General features: G+C 34.4%; 1 protein-coding gene across 7 annotated transcripts in view; it reads right to left on the bottom strand.

The window, feature by feature from the left end:
• Positions 1-20,646, bottom strand: part of LOC149773699 (dystrophin-like) — a 494,817-nt gene that overhangs the window by 443,503 nt on the left and 30,668 nt on the right. Inside the window, exon 1 of one of the 7 annotated variants that reach the window (XM_089946222.1) lies at positions 11,497-11,814. The exons of the other annotated variants lie outside the window; for them this stretch is intronic. The gene's annotated coding sequence lies outside the window, so the exon portion shown is untranslated. Of the gene's footprint in view, positions 1-11,496; positions 11,815-20,646 lie in introns of those variants that run through there. 7 annotated transcript variants of the gene reach the window in all.

Raw genomic sequence — 20,646 nt, 5'->3', positions numbered from 1 at the left:
CTACTCCATCAGGGCATATTCAATTCATAAATAGGGGCCCCGAGTGTCAGAGTGGTCTAAAGCACTCTCCGTTACGGATCACTGCCATCTCACCTCTGTCTGCGTGGGTTCGAGTCTAGGATTCAACCAATGTGGGTATGTGAGAAAGCTTGCCAGTAGCTTCTCGTGGGTCGGTGGTTCTTACTGGGGTTTTCCCAGGTTCTTCCTCCACCATTAATACTGGCCGCCACACATAGCTTATCGTGTGCTGAAAAACGGTGTTAAACCCCACAACAACAACAACAACAACAATTCATAAATGATACCATTCAATTCATAAATGATATCATTCAATTCATAAATAATGATATTCAGTTCATAAATGCTACCATTAAATTCATCAATGATACCTTTCAATTCATAAATGATACCATTCAATTCATAAATAATACCATTCAAGTCATAAATAATACCATTCAAGTCATAAATAATAATATTCAATTCATAAATAATAATATTCAATTCATAAATAATAATATTCAATTCATAAATAATAATATTCAGTTTAAAAATGATACCATTCAATTCATAAATGATACCTTTCGAATCATAAATGATACCATTCAATTCATAAATGATATTTTCAATTCATAAATGATACCATTCAATTCATAAATAATACCATTCAAGTCATAAATAATACCATTCAAGTCATAAATAATACCATTCAAGTCATAAATAATAATATTCAATTCATAAATAATAATATTCAATTCATAAATAATAATATTCAATTCATAAATAATAATATTCAGTTTAAAAATGATACCATTCAATTCATAAATGATACCTTTCGAATCATAAATGATACCATTCAATTCATAAATGATATTTTCAATTCATAAATGATACCATTCAGTTCATAAATAATACCATTCAAGTCATAAATAATACCATTCAAGTCATAAATAATACCATTCAAGTCATAAATAATAATATTCAATTCATAAATAATAATATTCAATTCATAAATAATAATATTCAGTTTAAAAATGATACCATTCAATTCATAAATGATACCTTTCAATTCATAAATGAAACCATTCAATTCATAAATGAGACCTTTCAATTCATAAATTATACCATTAAATTCATAAATGATAACATTCAATTCATAAATGATAGCATTCAATTCATAAACGATACCATTCAATTCATAAATAAGACCCATTCAATTCATAAATAATACCATTCAATTCATAAATGATACCATTCAATTCATAAATGATACTATTCAATTCATAAATTATACCATTCAAGTCATAAATTATACCATTCAAGTCATAAATAATACCATTCAATTCATAAATGATACCATTCAGTTCATAAATTATACCATTCAATTCATAAATAATACCATTCAATTCACAAATAATACCATTCAATTCATAAATTATACCATTCAATTCATAAATTATACCATTCAAATCACAAATAATACCATTCAATTCATAAATAATACCATTCAATTCATAAATAATACCATTCAATTCATAAATAATACCATTCAATTCATAAATTATACCATTCAATTCATACATGATACTAAACATACCTAATGTAAGCTTTTATGTACACTAAAGCTAAAGCTGCTGAAACCATCTAACAAAATGGGGCAATAATTTTAATGGATAAAACAGAGATAGGGAGAATGCTCCAATTCTGTATTTAAAGGTAACCCAAATATTTCAAAGATATAAGATTTACTTCTGTATCATGCGCATGCAGCTGAAAAAAAAAAATAATGTTTATACCCTAGGACAGGTTGAAAACAGCAATAACGTTTATACCTAAAGACAAGATGAAAACAGTAATAATGTTTATACCCTTAGGCAAAATGAAAACATCAATAACGTTTATAACCTTAGACAAGTTGAAAACAGCAATAACGTTTATACCCTAAGGCAAGTTGATAACTGCAATAGCATTTATAACCTAGGACAAGTTGAAAACAGCAATAACATTTATAACCTAGGACAAGTTGAAAACAGCAAATAACGTTTATACTCTAAGGCAAGTTGAAAACAGCATAACATTTATGCTCTAAGGCAAGTTGAAACAGCAAATAATGTTTATACCCTAAGGCAAGTTGAATAAAACAACAAGCAACATTATCCCTAATATGATGCTGCACAAAGTTAGGGAAGATGATGGTTTATGTTCTTTGTTCTACTGATTTAACGAACTACACAGAACCAGATCTCCCAGGGTGATATGTGATGATAGATTTGGGTCAATGCAACCTGTTTTACTAATAAAAGCCATAAATGGTAATCCCTGATCTACTGTAGGTACAATGCACCAAGAGGTTTTAGAGGTCTACATTGTCCTTCTTCATGGCAATTTCAAGCAATCAGCACAAACACTGATCTTACAAAGCAATATGTGATAGACAGCATGTCATAGTCTACCTTATCTACAGATGAGTGTGCATTTTATGGATAAATATGGTAAATGATACCCAAAGGCTGGAGGCAGTTAATTTGACCATAACTTAAAGGATGAAATTCAGATAATGCAACATTTCATAGTACAGGGCAGACTGTTCAGTCTATATTACTTCTGTATTGTCTAATTTGCCTGCTTTTCCAGCTCATGTAACCAACTACCATATCTATCTGATGACAAGTCCATGCTCTACAATCAGCAGACCCTATTTTCCCAGAATAATGAAGAAAGTTTAATTACCATATCTGCTCGCTTGTAACTCGAGTCCAACTGCAAAGTGCACAGGCCCAGATCAGCCATCACATAATGCACAGGTATATCGGGGTCTGTGCACATTTTTAGGACTAATCAGTAGAACAGCTAAGACTGACCTTGATCTGTGGGTGCATTATCCAACGCCAGATCAGGCTCTTTGTTGTTTGCAGTTTGCCTTTACTTATAAGCAAGTATATATGATAGTAAATCTTTATCTGATCATAAGCACCCATAACCACCACCGCATTTTTTTTTTTAAATTTTGAAACTTGCCCCTGCTCTTGTTACAGGAGAAATACTGTACTTGATTGTCCAAACATTGCCTAACACAAACTAATACAATCCTTATGGTATTACTGTATATGCTCACTTTTAAGTCAAACTGCAAAAACAAAGATCCTGGTCTGCCATAGCAGAATGTGCCTGCAAATCAGGGTCTAAGTTGTTTGTTGTACTGATTACTCCTAACTCGTAACAAACTGCACAGACCCAGATCTGCTGCAGCATTATGCATTGGCAGATCTGGGTCTATGAAGTCTGCAGTTGGTCTCCTCTTATAAGCGAGTATATACTGTATTTAACCTTTAACATAACATCCATAATAACTGTCCATTCTTTTCTTTCCGTAGCAGCTGTAAGCAAAGAAAAGTTATGTTGAAGTATAATAAATGTAACTAAAAATGTGCTCACGGAACATGTATGCCCCATCACTGTGTTTGAAAATTAATATAAAAGCAAAACTGAAACAAAGTAAGATCGACGGACAGGTACACAAACTTATGGAAAATAACACTATATACCACTACCATTGTCATGGTGTTGAATAAAAACTGACTTCTTCGAGACACAAGCCACAACACTGCAAATATAACAGACCCAGAGATCTGCTATCATATAATTCACCAGAAGATATGGGTCTATACTGTTCATTTTAGTTATGCTTTCATGTAGCACGAGTCACTTGCCCCACTTTGGATTTCATCACTATGTAATAGATGTCAAACCAATGCCTGGGGAAAATAAAAATGAAACAAAAACAAGATGCCAAAAATTTAGGGGGACCAGATGGTACTGTATGTGTTAAATAAATTAATAATGAAAAATAAGTATATCAACTTACACCTTACAACTTATGGTAAGCAATGGTTACATTTTTATTGGTGCCCAGCATTAAGAGGTTAGTGTTAGGACTGGTTGGCCTGGTGTCAGGATAATGTGACTAGGTGGGATATCATGCTACATGTCTGTGGCATGATGCCCCAGTGCTAGACATCACTATAAACTGTCACAGTGCAGACATCGTAGCAATATAACTGAAAAATTGTTAAAGCTATGTTAAAAATCCAAATCACACACACACACACAATTTTTATTGGCTTTAAAGACTGTGTAAGATAAATTTAACTGTACTTGGCCTAACGTAATTTTTGACATCATGCACATTTTGACAATGAAGCCATATTATTCATGTTATTCTCCGTCGTATCAGTGATGCATCAAGTATATTCTTCTCATTTGATTATATACTATCAGACAGCTATGCATATAACTTTAACGAATAGACTTCTATCTTCTGCATCCAAACTGATCTTATCCCATGTTTTACTCTAATTCTACTTCCCTGTGCCCCGATTATCTTCATAATTAATGTGGGTCTGGGGCACCATGACTGCCATTACTTTCATAATTTAATCAGCTCTGGGGCACCATGAGAATGTTATATCACTTATGTCACGGCTTGAAATTAACTTTTTTTCAACACAAACAGCATTCTGATAGATGCTGTGTTAGCATATTTCAATTTCAATACAAAAGATCATTATCAATTCATTTTCATATTTTTAGGTCACAATCTATCTGCATGTAAGAATCATAACTAGCCAATTGCAAGCTTGCATCATTTTTAAGCCCTGAATTAAAACAATTATCCAAGGGATGGGATGAAAATATATCCATCTGATGCAAACAATCCACTAGCAGAGCAGCTTTTACTGTATCTATTGCAAATTTACTATTGCAGACACAGCTTGGGCAGACTGGAATAAACTTTACTATTCCAGACACAGCTTGGGCAGACTGTGACTAACTTAACTATTGCAGACACAGCTTGGGCAGGCCAAGACTAACTTTACTATTGCAGACACAGCTTGGGCAGGCCAAGACTAACTTTACTATTGCAGACTGGAACTAACTTTACTACTGCAGACACAGCTTGGGCAGGCCTAGACTAATGTTACTTTTGCAGACGCAGCTTGGGCAGGCTGAGAAATGTTACTACTGCAGACACAGCTTGGGCAGGCTGAGACTAACGTTACTATTGCAGACTGGGACTAACTTTACTAATGCAGACACAGCTTGGACAGACCAAGACGAGCATTACTATTGCAGACACAGCTTGGGCAGACAAACTATCTTGCAAGCAAAGTAGAGATCTTAATCTGCCAATGCATTATGGGAATCTGCCCACAAATGGCCCCATGTTAACATAGTAAGCTAAATATGTCTACAGCCTAATGTACTGCATTATTGTGAATGGTCGACAGCCAGCAAAACAAGCATTTATTTATAAATTTTTTATCACATGTCGAAATATTTCATCACATAAAATTGTTTCAACTCTGCCATTACTATTCCAAACATCATGACACCCATTAAAAATCCTGGCACAAATGTTACAAGGAATCCGTTTTTAGCAGCCGATTTCAGGTTATAATCATAACTGCTATTTTGTTGACAGTAGTTCAGTTGCCAGAGAAATACTACTGACCATGAATTTTATAAAAAAGAACTATAAAGTTAAAACATTTGCAGTTCCACCTGAAATAAATAAAAGAAATCTAAAACTTACAATACCAACTTAAGCAGTATACAATAGGGAAACTGGTGGGAAAGCACATTCAGAACAAAATACAAGAATACTTGTTTTAAGTTTCTATTTATTTAGACACAGCAAATTTCAAGTCACAGTTAAATACACAAATTAACAAGAGGCCCTCAAAGGGACTGACACTCTAATGGCTGAAAAGAATTTGCAGGATTTGACGATTATAGACCATTTCTTCATCTTAAGTGGTCTATGTCGAAGCCATCTCAGATATTCTTCAGCAATAAAAACATTTTCAAACTGGCTGCTGTAGTGGAAATACTAGACATCAGATTGGCATTCCCTGCTCCAACAAAAAATTTTCAAAATAAATGGGATATTCCTCCTTGGAAATATTTAATATGCAAGAGCTTCTGGGGACTCAAACAAGGGTTTCAAGGTACAGACTCCTAGACCACTTGTTAACACCCCTCTCAACAATATTTATGGCTCTAACACTACATTGTGTTATTAATGTATTAAACCAGTTGAGTTATAATGTATTACATGTGCATACCTTAACTGTACACTCCTATGCAAGTGACACAATCTTGGATGGCAATCCCATTACAGACCCTTATCCAATGCAACATTGACTAGCTTAGATAAGCCAAATATTATTTCATTACAATAAGGCAATGTCCCTCTCCACAAAGTAAAATCATTTCTAATTTGAAACATGTGACACTATTTGCTTATCTGACTGTGATATCAGCTAAAACTGAAAGTACTTACAAAGTAACTGACAGAGACCTTGGATATGTGTATCAGTGAAGTGATACTGTCATCATCATCTTCTTCTGCTTCATTATTGCTGCCATCACTGTCATTTTAATAATCATTAGCTTAACCATATTTTATCTTGCTTTTACATCCTGCCTCATGCCTGTGCATTTATGCATGTCTCATTGTGTTTATGCAATTCATTACCCATACATTACATCACATGTGGTACTTCAGCCTTCAACTATATCTACCCTGTTTTGTACTACCATCATAGTATTAAAATCAGCACCTGCACTGGTTAATGGCAGTAGAAACACAAGTACAAGATTGGTCTGTTAAACACAACTGCATATTTATGTACACCAATATTTTTTTATGTACAGTATTTCTTAGAACATACTATGTCCAATATCTACATATAACTTGTGTCTGTTGATTATTCTAGGACAATGATATCAATGATGGAACCACAGGCCAGTGAAATTAAGAAAACTGCCTGATTTTACAGTGTGTAATTGTGTCATATCACTATGATGTCTGCAGTGTGGCAGTTTATTGTGATGTCTAGCACTGGACCACATACATGTAGCCTGATGTCCTAACTGACCAGTCCTAACACTAACCTCTTAATGCTGAGCACCTTGCGAGGCAACTGTTAGTGCCATTTTTATAAGTCTTTGGTATGACTCGGTCTGGGTTCAAATCTGCAACCTCCCCCATCCGAGGTGGATGCTCTAACCACTACGCAACCAGAACGGTCCTGATTTCAGTGTGAATGAACAATTGTTTGTGGTTGATTTGCACTAAAATCATTGCATATCGAGTATATAGGTTCCAAATGTGCACACATATGTATGCAGATATGCCATACTCGCTTGTACGAAGAGTCCACCGGCAAACTGCACAGACCCAGATCTGTCATTGCATAATGCACCAGCAGAATTGGGTCTGTGCAGTTTGTATGAACTAACAACACAGACCCTGATATGAATGCACATTATCCTACAGCAGATGAGGATTTCTGATATTTGCAGTTTTCCTCGACTTGTAAGGGAGTACGTACAGTATATGCATGCATGTATATAACACATGCAAGAATAACATGGACATATAGACATATTAAAGTACAGTCCTGTTTTGGAAGACATCCCCTGTCATGCATCATTCTGTAAAGAGAGTTGTTAGCATTCAATCACAGACCTACTGTAATAAAATGTTAAGTAGAATATTAAAAACACTGAATGCAATAAAATTTAAAATTTTCAACAGTTTTTTATTTTTAAAAATGTAAATCTTATATTTCACTTACATCACAAATGTGTCAACTGGAAAATTTTAACTTTTGAAATTCATTGGTTCTCTCTACTTAATTTTTCTGACTTTGTAAAAAGGATGTGCAATTTATCAGGCATGTGCGATGTTCTCATTTTTCATGTTTGCTACATGTATTGTCACAGACTTTCCTGATCCATGCTATAGATAAGCTTTTTTTGTTGTTGGGTTTAACATCATTTTTTCAGCACAAGATACATGGTGGCCAGTATAAATGGTGGAGGAAGAACCCGGGAAAAACCCCAGAAAGAACCACCAACCCAAAAGAAGCTACCGGCAAGCTTTCTCACATACCCACATTGGCCAAACCTGAGGCTCAAACCCACACAGACAGCTCTAGATAAGAAGTGTATAAACCAGAATGAATATTGTTACCTGCTACAGCCATTTGCAGTCAATGAAACTAAGAATAGATACCTTTCTGTAGCATAACAGATTATTACTCCTTAGCTTAGCTTTCTCTTTTTTTTCTTCAGCCTTATGCCAGTTAATACTGTGCACTTCTAATGTGTGTACTGTGGCAGTTATTGTGATGTTTAGCCACCAGCTTTGGTACTGGAATCAGACACTGGTGTTTGGTATTTAAATAACTGAGAACACCTGTACCTTCATTATATGTTCATATGGTAAAAACAACAGCCAGCAATTAGTGCTTCCATTCATACTTTGTAATGTATCAATGATATGTATGCATCTGTGTACTTAGTATTTCCCCACCCCATACTTAACACCTTTATAAAACCAAGTTACATAAATGTACTAATGGCTTTCATCACAATGATCTGACAATTAGTTGTAGATTCTTTAAGGTATCTTAAGTAAATTACTAATTTATTGTGATTAGAAACCCACCCACCCTCCTTGTCCTGATGGCATTAGTGTAGAGTTCCTGATTTTCTACATGCACATACAAAACATAAATGCAATCTTTTAACTCTAAGACCATACATATGTAAAAAGAAAGCTTTTTGATATTCCAATTTGAGAATTACACAGTAGTCATGTAAAATTTTAAACAATCATCAAAACAAAATTAAACTTGCATGTTTGCTGAAGTGCATGCTTCATGAGAATAGAGCTGATAATTTAAACACCACAGTAAAATCAAATGTACATGGAGTGAGCTAAAAAGAAACATGATGTTGTTATTGTGATTATCATTATAAAAGAACAATAATAATATAATTCTATCATCATCATCAATATCATTATTATTATTTTATAATATAAATATGAGAAATTGTGTTGAAACATAATTCTATGCCTATCATATCATAAAGTTTAAAATATGATTACAATATTTGAATGATGGAGTAAGAATTACTATACTCTAAGTGGTAAACTTCTTTAAAAAAAAAAAAAAAGACAGGGTTTACCAGGATGCCAAAACTGACTTTTATTTTATTTAGATGCATGAAAATTCCAACAACTGAGTCATTCCTATGAAAAATCTCTCCTTGCTAAATTATCCTTTATTGGAGTTGTTTATATAAATTGAGTGCGGGAGCTACAAATGTTTTGGTAATTATGAAGATATAATGGTGAAGCAATATAGATGAAATCTTATCAAATGTGTAGATTAAGCGACCTGTTCATCAATTTTTGGTGCCTAATGATAATTTTGATCAAAAGATTCATTATTTGCACATGTGATTGAACACCTCTTTAATAAACATTACTTGGCACAGTTTCAATCCATCATATTATAAATCCGTATATGATGTTTGAGCACTTGCATTTTTTTTGTCGTATAATGTATTGAGAAAGATAATGCCAAGATTCTGGGACTTGTAGTTGTTTGTCAGAGAAATACAAAGCCCATCTTAAAATACCTAAAATTATCTGTTTTTCGTTTTCATGTACAGCATTATACTACTTTATCAGTACTGAGGGATTATCCTTGTTTACTTTGCTGATGGCAAATTTAAATCATTTCATTGGTGTCAATCGCACAGCTGCCATTGAGCACTACTCCCAGCAGACCAGCTGAAATAGATGCACCCAGTTCTCATAAAGAAACCAGAATGCCCAAGTAAATGAAAGTTCAAAAGATGTATCATGGAATAGTGCATTTCCATGGGTCAAAAACGGACAAAACACTGAATTCCAGTGTTAACGTTATAGATATGGTGTTACCATTGTGGAAGTAAAATGAAACGGCAACGATTATCAACGGAACAGCTGAGGTCTAGAACGTAAGGATTTTGATCCGTAAAACCTGCAATTGACTCGATGTTAAGAGTGTAACACCATTTTTCAGCACATAATAGGCTATACAAGATGACAATTATATTTGGTAGAGGAATACCCCAGGAAGAACCCACAAACCACAAAAGCTACTGGCACGCTTTCTCAGATGTCAGTGATCTGTAACGGTAAGTGCCTTAGCCAACTCGGACACCCACGTCCAGCACCCCCTTCCCCCACCTGCCCAGTGGAGAAATTTTTTAAAATTTGGTAAAGCATAAAGTGTTATATGAGGTACCATTTAAAGATGAAATGACAAAAAGTGAATTTAATTTGGTCAATTCCACCAGTGTCTTGGAAAATGTATTGACTTTAAATGGAATTATGGTAATTAAATAAATTAATATAGACAAGAAAATGTCATCTCTTACTTTACTCTTTCTACATGCAAAAAAAATTAAAAAATGGCAAGGTAAAAGAACCGAGAACTGTTATAACTGTAACATCACAAATAATCAAAGATTTTTCATAATGAATTAAGTATCAGGAATCTGGTGATATGTATACTGTCCACAACTTTCATAATGAATTAAGTATCAGGAATCTGGTGATATCTATACTGTCTGCAACATAATATTCTGAATCACTGCATGGAAAAAAGTATCCTTACTGGGATTCCAAGTTTTAGTACTGGGAATGCAACTATTTTCATGGAAGAAGGAGTCCTGGGCTACAACTTTCTGAGTTCTATGGAGAATCCTAACTGTATTCTACACATGACAATCTCAAATAAAACTGCCAGTGATGGCTAGATGACTCGAATATCAAATTATTGCCATAAATTCCACAATTCACACATTTTAATAAAAAATGTTGCATGGACTTTTAAACAGTGTTCTAATGGAATTTCAGAGAAAACCCCTTCTATGATGTCACTGCATATAGAGACTCAGGGCACCTCGTTAGTTATCATAGGGTTGATTAACCACACAGGGTAGTACTAGCTACAATGTCCGATGTCCATAGCCTCAACCTGATTTGTTGTGGTTGTCCACACGGTAGGAGTAAGGGTACTATTATTAGTACTAAGGGTAGTACAGTTGCTGTTTTTCATATTTACAGTGGACCTGGGTGCAAATAGGCACAGGAGGTGTTTGCAAATACATATTCATGTTACCTATATACTAATACATAACAATGTAAAAAGTTTGATAGAAACCCTGTAATGACTGAGTTCACTGTAATGCAAAATAATATATTCTGTCATTCACATGGGTCAGTCACATGTGAATGAGAAAAGGTCCAATTTATGTTTGCTGTATTTTAGGATTTGCTGAAAACTCAGTGCAAGAACATATCAGGTGTCATTAAAAATACATTTGATTTGAAGAATTTTTAGTGGATTTATTTTGGGCCAATGTTGAACCCTACCCCCCTACTACAACAGAATGTAATATGGCCAGTTTATTTACTTCTACAACAGACAATACATTACATGTAGTATATATACAACAATTTCTACTCCAATTTAACAAATGCATATGTATCAATGACACCAAACCATCTAAAACATACACAAGAACTGGAACAGTGCCTCCCCCCACCCCCCACTTTCCTGTATAGTGTAAACATTAGTTTGCACTCACCCCACATCATGGCACATGTCTCCTATACTTGTGTGTAAAACTTCCAGCAACACTATATAACAGATGAGTCAAGCAGAGAATGATCTTTAGAAGCATAAATAATCCCCCAGTTCTGGAATATTTCAGACACTCATAAGGAACAGTACAAGGTTAACTTGACCATGTTTGAACTGACTAGAACATTTCTGTGATGGGCAGGGCCCCTTATGTCATGGGTAAAAACACATTCAAAAGCATGGATTAACACAGAGGGACTCTGTACTGCAGTGTCCAAAAATAAGCCCTACACACCAATACAAAAATTAATCAATCAAAAATTCATCATAATGCAACTTTTGTTGCCTTGCCAGTGTTAATTCATGTCTAACTACTGCAGCAGTGCACGTATGCTGTATATATACAAGACAGGTATAGCAAACAGTGGACTACAGACCTGGCCATAAGTTGCATTCATACAAGAACATAATCATATGGCAAATGGACTCCTAATGTGTATGTGAGTCTAGTCTGTTCCCCAACTTAAAAACTGCTAATGCTGGATCATCTATGTCATCAATCAAAATTATTCTATATGTATCTGTACTAATTAATTAATTCATTCATTCAATCAATCAATCAATCAATCAATCCTAGACTTTATTTATAAAACGCATGTTCCTAATCCTAATTTATCCCACTGCCTAAATTAGTGCCCTGTATGGCCAAATCCCTGGGGATACGGGGGAAACCAACAAAGAATGTCCACTGGATATCTCATTTCATCTTTCATACACAGCATTATTATAGTTAAACAGTATCATATTTATTGTAATAATAATGTGTGCCAACACTGACCCCTCTATATGGTAAAATCATGAAATAAATTTCCCTTACAGGTTTCTCAATCCTGGTATACACTGTGATGAGAGAGCAGCTGCAAAAATCTGCCTGAAACACCCTGAATTTATCATAACTTGTGCACGTTGGAGATCTTTAAAGTGCTGATCTCAAAAACAAATTTTGCATTTGTTTTATTCAGTGCAATGATAATGCAAGAGACAATGCACCTTTTTCAAAGTGGAGATCTCCCAATGCATGGGGAGCTAACTCAGTACATGCATGTATGCTTTGGGAAATGTTTTGTACAATATCATTGACAAGTGCTTCTTCAAAAACAGTTTAAACCTCAAGGCCACATACAAATTTCTTCAAGGATATTGTGTGTAATTACATCATATGTAGATCTCAATATTTCCAAATTACACCACATGAGTGGGGAAGAGTATGAATGAACCCTGGGAGGTAAACATGATGGTTTTCATGTTAAGACCCAGGGGCTAAATCCTTGGCTGGGAGTGGGAATGAAAGGTATCAAAAAATATCTGGGTGGAAAGCTCAATGGTTCCATTAGTCATGCACCCAGAGAATTTGGACTGATTGAAAGACCAATGGCAGCTGCATATTTGAATTCATCTCTCAAACTCTTTTATCTATGGTTGTCAGACACATATATAACACATTTTTAGTTCAAAATATTAAAAACTATGGCAGTAACTGCACTCTTTCTTTTACTTTTGAACTAAGGCAGAAGCTTGGCAGGGCTAGAAACAAAACAAAAAATGGTACAGGAGTTTACTTCATTGGGGAAGTATTCAACCATTGGTATGTTCCTTTCACCTGTTAAGCACAAGTGTTCATTGTTCTACACATGCATACCAATGAAGTGATTACAGAAGGATGCAGGGCTGGATAGACAGAAAGACAAATGAAAGCTATCACAATATCCCTACCGTATATAGTCACTTATAATATCAGTCCCAACTGCAAACTACACAGACCCAGAAATCCACTGCATAATGTGCTGGCATATCTGGGTCCATGCAGTTTGTTAGGAGCAATCAGTAGAAACAAACAACATAGACCCTGATCTGTAGGCACATTATGCAATGGCAGATCAGGATCTTTGTGGTTGGCAGTTTGATTCAACTTACAAGTGAGTACATATGGTAATGCTTTCCCAAAAAGTTTGGAGTTTATAATTGAATGAATTATTCCCAATGACATCCCAATATTAAGAAGGCTGACTAAACTTGTGCATTCATTTATACACTGCAAAAAGTTTAAGAAGAAAGATGCAATAATAGGAACAGTGATAACCTGATGCCATACTGCATATATACTCATGAATAAGTCAGATCCAGTTATGAACATCATAGAATTTGGTTTGCCATCACATAATGCAACAGAAGATAATGGTTTATGTTGTTTGTTCTGTTGATTACTACAAACTGCACAGACCTAGATCTGCCAGCACATTATGCAATGACAGATTTGTGTTTATGCAGTTTGTAATTGAACTGACTATATACACAAGTATATACAGTATGACTAATCATCCATCTTTACGTAGATAACAAAGTTCATTTTTGTTATTGTATTACACTGTTATGATATTATATTGTTATCATATTATGGATCCAGATCAAGATAGTGGCATTATTTCCACTTTTTTTAATGTTCCATTTTTAATTTCTACAAAATCTAAAATTATATATGGAGGGTGTTACGTATATCTGATTTAATTCATGTTTATTTTTACTTTAACTGTTTCTCAGTTTTAAATATTTTATTCTAATATAATGTAAATTTATTCACTAGAGATGATAATTTTTCAGAAGATTGTTTGACCTTGACTGTTAGTTTATAAACACCAGGTGTTGATCTAAATTCTGACCTTGATTCAAAATTAGTAAACAAAGTTCTATTTTATTTTAAAATGACTGGTTGTTTCCATGGACATGATGGGCCTACATGGTTTAAGATGTAAACAACTGTTTTTAATTTTTTTTTATTTCAGAAAAAATTATTGGTCTAATCAAGGCCATATTCTGTGTACGTGATATAAACATGATCATGTGACCTCCCTTCTGATTTCACAACTTGGATTTTCGAAACTGCGTCTTATGATACAATATAACCTTTGTTTTGAGACAGATTTCTCAGTTTTGGGGTTTTCACACTGAAGTCAAGTAAATTTGTTGTAGCCAGATTTTGAGTTAATTATCTTCAGATCATTTGGATTTCAAAAGGATTAATTCTTTATTCTCTGGAAAAATTTGAAGAGTGCTCATGCAGATTTTGGAAATACATTGTTTACAAGTTTAATTTGGATTTCCAATACTAGAGTGTCATTATTTGTATTTCTACAAGGAACTGTAGATAAGCACAGTACTGACTACAGCATAAGTCATCGTCATCCATCTTAGATTTTCCATCAAGATTCAAACTTGAAATTATTAGAACATTTATTACTAGGACTTTTGCAATTTAATTCGTGGATTATTCTAAGATTATTTTTGGATTTGATTCTTGAAACCGTAAGTTCTTCTCTGTTTTTTTTTTACAGAATTTTTCAGGAAAATAAATTTTGAGTTACATTTTAAAAAGCTTGTTGTTTTCACTCTTTCTGTGTTACTGTTTATTCGAGCCTAAACACATAACAGAGGGTCATATGGAAGGAAAGATGGATAAATAAGGGTAACAATATCTGCCTACTTGTGACAGTCAGGGTGGGAAATAAAAGAAAACCAAAATTATAAATTTAAACAACAAAAATAACTGAATCATCTTTATAACAGACTTAAGGAATAAGTGATCGTTTTATCAGACCTGGAGATTTCTTGTTGGGGCTGAGGGTTGGGGGGTGGGGTAAAATTGCCCGAACATACTGTGCTGCCTAAGTTTGTTGTGCACTGAGTTCACTGTTTATAAGATCAAAGCACTCAGCACTATGTGCAATAATGAAGTGTGTGGACTTTGAGTGGCAAATGTGTATGCAATGGTTGTATCATTTCAGGTCAAAAAATGTGTGTGTGTGTGTATGTGTATGTGTGTGTGTGTGTGTGTGTGTGTGAGAGAGAGAGAGAGAGAGAGAGAGAGAGAGAGAGACTTGTACAATTTTTGTCCCTGTATGTATTAATGCAGTATTCCCTGACCCACTTGACAGACATTTAAACATTTTATCATGCAAGAGATTATTCAAGGAGAGGGCAGCCCACAAGACTCTACTTTCTTACAATGTAACAACACACTTTTAGCTACAGAATGATTAAACAACAACAAATGTTACACCCAACTAATGCCAGCTTATCTGTTACAATCAGGGCTTCCTTGTCACACGCTAAACTGACTCCACAATTAAGTAATCAAATTTTAGTATCTTTCCAAGGTAGATATTAACATATGTCTAATACAGACTCACACCTGTCCATCTCACAAATTTAGTAGTTACATGTCCTCAAAAAGACATATTCTCAAGGGGAGGGGGTGTATCCAAAATTTCAAAAGGGTCTTGACTCCTCAAAAGGAAACCAGAAGCAAAAGTCTACTTAAAGTGTGCATAATAAACAATAAACATTCACAAGAAAAAACCGATCTGGCCTTATTAATGAGCTCTCAAGACAGGTTAAGCTATACACATGTACAATAATTCCCCATCTTATAACAAGGAAGCTGTGTGTGTGTGTGTGTGTGTGTGTGTGTGTGTGTGTGTGTGTGTGTGTGTGTGTGTGTGTGTGTGTGTGTGTGTGTGTGTGTGTGTGTGTGTGTGTGTGTGTGTGTGTACGTGTTGGATTTTTATTGTAGCTTTAACAATTTTTGTCATCACTATGTCTGCAGTATGGCAGTTTATAGTGATGTCAAGCGCTGGGTCATCTTGCTAAAGACACATAGCATGATGTCTCACCTAGTCACATTATTCTGACACCAGACCAACAAGTCCTAACACTAACCTCTTAATGCTGAGCACCAAGCGAGGCAGCTGCAAGTACCATTTTTATAAGTCTTTGGTATGACTCGGCTGGGGTTCAAACCTGTGACCTCCCACATCCAAGGCCAACGGAGCAGTCAATAAGGAAGGTCAGTTGTTATATATATATATATATATATATATATATATATATATATATATATATATATATATATATATATATGGGTGTTATATAAATACAACATGTATGTATGTATGTATGTATGTATCTATCTATGAACCAGCTATGCTGTTTCAATTGTCTGTGGAAAATCCCTCACTGTGATTTCCGAGTTTTAAAAAAAATTGAACACAATCTTGTACAAGCATGTAATTTTATGTCTTAAGGTCATTTTTGAAACAAGCAAATCAAGTTAGTTGCAAAATTCACCCATATCTGCAATGATACCCTACTTTTAAGGGAGTAGTTTATATTGTAGAAATTGCTGTTAACATAACATGAATATTTCTTTTCTTTTTATAATTAGGATTAACTACAACCAAGAAACGCCTGCTAGAATTCGACTAAAATTTGTTTTGAGACAAAACATTTATGTACTTCACTTGCCTTATCTATCAGAATTATATATAAAAAAAGAATAAAAACATAGGTCCCCATTCTTCATCTCTACACTGTAACAGTTTCATATCAAGTTACTTTTCAATGCTGAATTCTGTAATTCTGTCCCAGTGAGACTTGTCTTGTTTCTTTGTAGATCCTTATCTATCCATTTATCCTGACAAAAGATCTGGGCCCAAAGACAAGATTTTTTGTGACTCATCTAAAATATTGCTTTCCACGCCACAAAATCAGTATTGCTTAAACCTTAATAAACTTCTGAAATGGATTCCTCCCTAAACAACTCAAGCTTATTTAAGTGCATGAACATCACTGACAAATCACACATCAATAAACAGTGCAACCATAACAAAGTCAAGCTATGTACAGGTTAACTCATTCTTCATAATACAAACTAGTCATGTTTTCCTTTACTAAACCATGCCCTCAGCATGTCTATGGTGGCGGTAAAACTTTCTGATGGTCCTCTTTACACATAATATTAGTTATAAAGACAGTTTTCTTGTTCTTCTAAATCATCTAAACTACTGTCTTTTTGGACATATTCGTTTAAAGAATAGCATATGTTTTTGCTGGTGAGGTCAAAAAGTGTAATTCATTCATCTTCTTTTAGGTTACTGTACATTAAATCTGCATTCTCTATTCTGTCTCTCTAATTTTCCTCCAGCTTCTATCTACAAATATCTCCAGCTGTGTGCGTAGATTTTATTTCATGAAGGCTTTGGCAAAAGTGAAAACTTTTGCTGTACAAAAGTATCTAGGATTTTTTTAATTAATTTATAGTGTTGCAGTTTATCACATTGGCTTCGAAGTTTTGTTATAGGATTTTACATAATATTCATCTAACTTGGAGCTAATTTGGTTCACTGCAAGTTGCTCATGAGTGGTTCATTTGAGTAAAAAGAGTTGAGAGATGGATCAAGTTTTACAGTGTCAAATTTGCTCATGAGCAACTCAGGCATTTTATTCCTTTTTTAACTCAAGTTTCAATCCATTACAGTAGAGATCTCCATCATAATGGAGATCTGACAGGTACCTGCTCTAAGTTAGGAGTTCTTATGACCTTTGGAATTCGTGTTCCACTTATTTTCTAGTAGCCTGTCAAATAAAGCCTTACATTTTATGCTAGAAAGAGTTAATAACAACATGTTTCAAATGAAATGTTTCAACAAAATGAAAACTGAATTTATTGGTAAATCAAAGTTGACAGAATATGACCTCATATTGAACCTTTTAGATCAAATTGTCATTAAGTAGATCATGATTTTGATTAGACTGGTTTAGGATTATACTGCAAAGCTGAGCAACTTTGAGGAGTTTTCTGTTTAGAGTGGCATTATCTATGATGCTATTACAGACTATCTGCAAGGTAACATAACTATCTGCAAGGTAGTATAACTATCTGCAAGGTAACATATCAGACTATCTGCAAGCTAACATAACAGACTATCTGCAAGGTAATATAACACTATCTGCAAGGTAACATAACAGACTATCTGCAAGGTAACATAACAAACTATATGCAAGGTAACATAACAGACTATATGCAAGGTAATATAACTATCTGCAAGGTAACATAACAGACTATCTGCAAGGTAATATAACACTATCTGCAAGGTAACATAACAGACTATCTGCAAGGTAACATAACAAACTATATGCAAGGTAACATAACAGACTATATGCAAGGTAATATAACTATCTGCAAGGTAACATAACAGACTATCTGCAAGGTAACATAACTATCTGCAAGGTAACATAACTGACTATCTGCAAGGTAACATAACAGACTATCTGCAAGGTAACAACAGACTATCTGCAAGGTAACAACAGACTATCTGCAAGGTAACATAACTATCAACAAGGTAACATAACAGACTATTTGCAAGGTAACATAACAGACTATCTGCAAGGTAACATAACAGATTATCTGCAAGGTAACATAACTATCTGCAAGGTAATATAACAGACTATCTGCAAGGTAACATATCTGCAAGGTAACATAACAGACTATTTGCAAGGTAACATAACAGACTATCTGCAAGGTAACATAACAGATTATCTGCAAGGTAACATAACTATCTGCAAGGTAATATAACAGACTATCTGCAAGGTAACATAACTATCTGCAAGGTAACATAACTATCTGCAAGGTAATATAACTGACTATCTGCAAGGTAACATTAACTATCTGCAAGGTAATATAACTATCTGTAAGGTAACATAATAGATTATCTGCAAGGTAACATAACTAACTGCAAGGTAACATAATTGACTATCTGCAAGGTAACATAACTATCTGCAAGGTAATATAACAGACTATCTGCAAGGTAACATAACTATCTGCAAGGTAATATAACTGACTATCTGCAAGGTAACATTAACTATCTGCAAGGTAATATAACTATTTGCAAGGTAACATAATAGATTATCTGCAAGGTAACATATCTAACTGCAAGGTAACATAATTGACTATCTGCAAGGTAATATAACTATCTGCAAGGTAAAATAACAGACTATCTGCAAGGTAACATTAACTATCTGCAAGGTAATATAACTATCTGCAAGGTAATATAATTGACTATCTGCAAGGTAACATAACAGACTATCTGCAAGCTAACATAACTATCTGCAAGCTAACATAACTATCTGCAAGGTAACATAACAGGCTATCTGCAAGGTAGTATAACTGACTATCTGCAAGGTAACATAATAGACTATCTGCAAGGTAACATAACTATCTGCAAGCTAACATAACATACTATCTGCAAGGTAACATAACAGACTATCTGCAAGGTAACATAACTGACTATCTGCAAGGTAATATAACTATCTGCAAGCTAACATAACAGACTATCTGCAAGGTAACATAATAGACTATCTGCAAGGTAACATAACTATCTGCAAGCTAACATAACATACTATCTGTAAGCTAACATAACAGACTATCTGCAAGGTAACATAACTGACTATCCGCAAGGTAACATAACAGACTATCTGCAAGCTAACATAACAGACTATCTGCAAGGTAACATATCAGACTATCTGCAAGGTAACATAACAGACTATCTGCAAGGTAACATAACAGACTATCCCCAAGGTAACATAACTGACTATCTGCAAGGTAATATAACTGACTATCTGCAAGGTAACATAACAGACTAACTGCAAGCTAACATAACAGACTATCTGCACGGTAACATAACTGACTAACTGCAAGGTAATATAACTGACTATCTGCAAGCTAACATAACAGACTATCTGCACGGTAACATAACTGACTAACTGCAAGGTAATATAACTGACTATCTGCAAGCTAACATAACAGACTATCTGCACGGTAACATAACTGACTAACTGCAAGGTAATATAACTGACTATCTGCAAGGTAACATAACAGACTATCTGCAAGGTAACATAACTGACTAACTGCAAGGTAATATAACTGACTATCTGCAAGGTAACATAACAGACTATCTGCAAAGTAATATAACTATCTGCAAGGTAACATAACAGACTATCTGCAAGGTAACATAACTGACTAACTGCAAGGTAATATAACTGACTATCTGCAAGGTAACATAACAGACTATCTGCAAAGTAATATAACTATCTGCAAGGTAATATAACTGACTATCTGCAAGCTAACATAACAGACTATCTGCAAGGTAATATAACTGACTATCTGCAAGCTAACATAACAGACTATCTGCAAGGTAACATAACTGACTATCTGCAAGGTAATATAACTGACTATCTGCAAGGTAACATAACAGACTAACTG

Source organism: Sinohyriopsis cumingii, unplaced genomic scaffold (assembly GCF_028554795.1).
Source record: "Sinohyriopsis cumingii isolate HCF-2022 unplaced genomic scaffold, ASM2855479v2 utg000622l, whole genome shotgun sequence".
Classification (NCBI taxonomy): domain Eukaryota; kingdom Metazoa; phylum Mollusca; class Bivalvia; order Unionida; family Unionidae; genus Sinohyriopsis; species Sinohyriopsis cumingii.
Note: the sequence above shows the minus strand (reverse complement) of the source record. Positions and strands in the feature narration are given on the sequence as shown.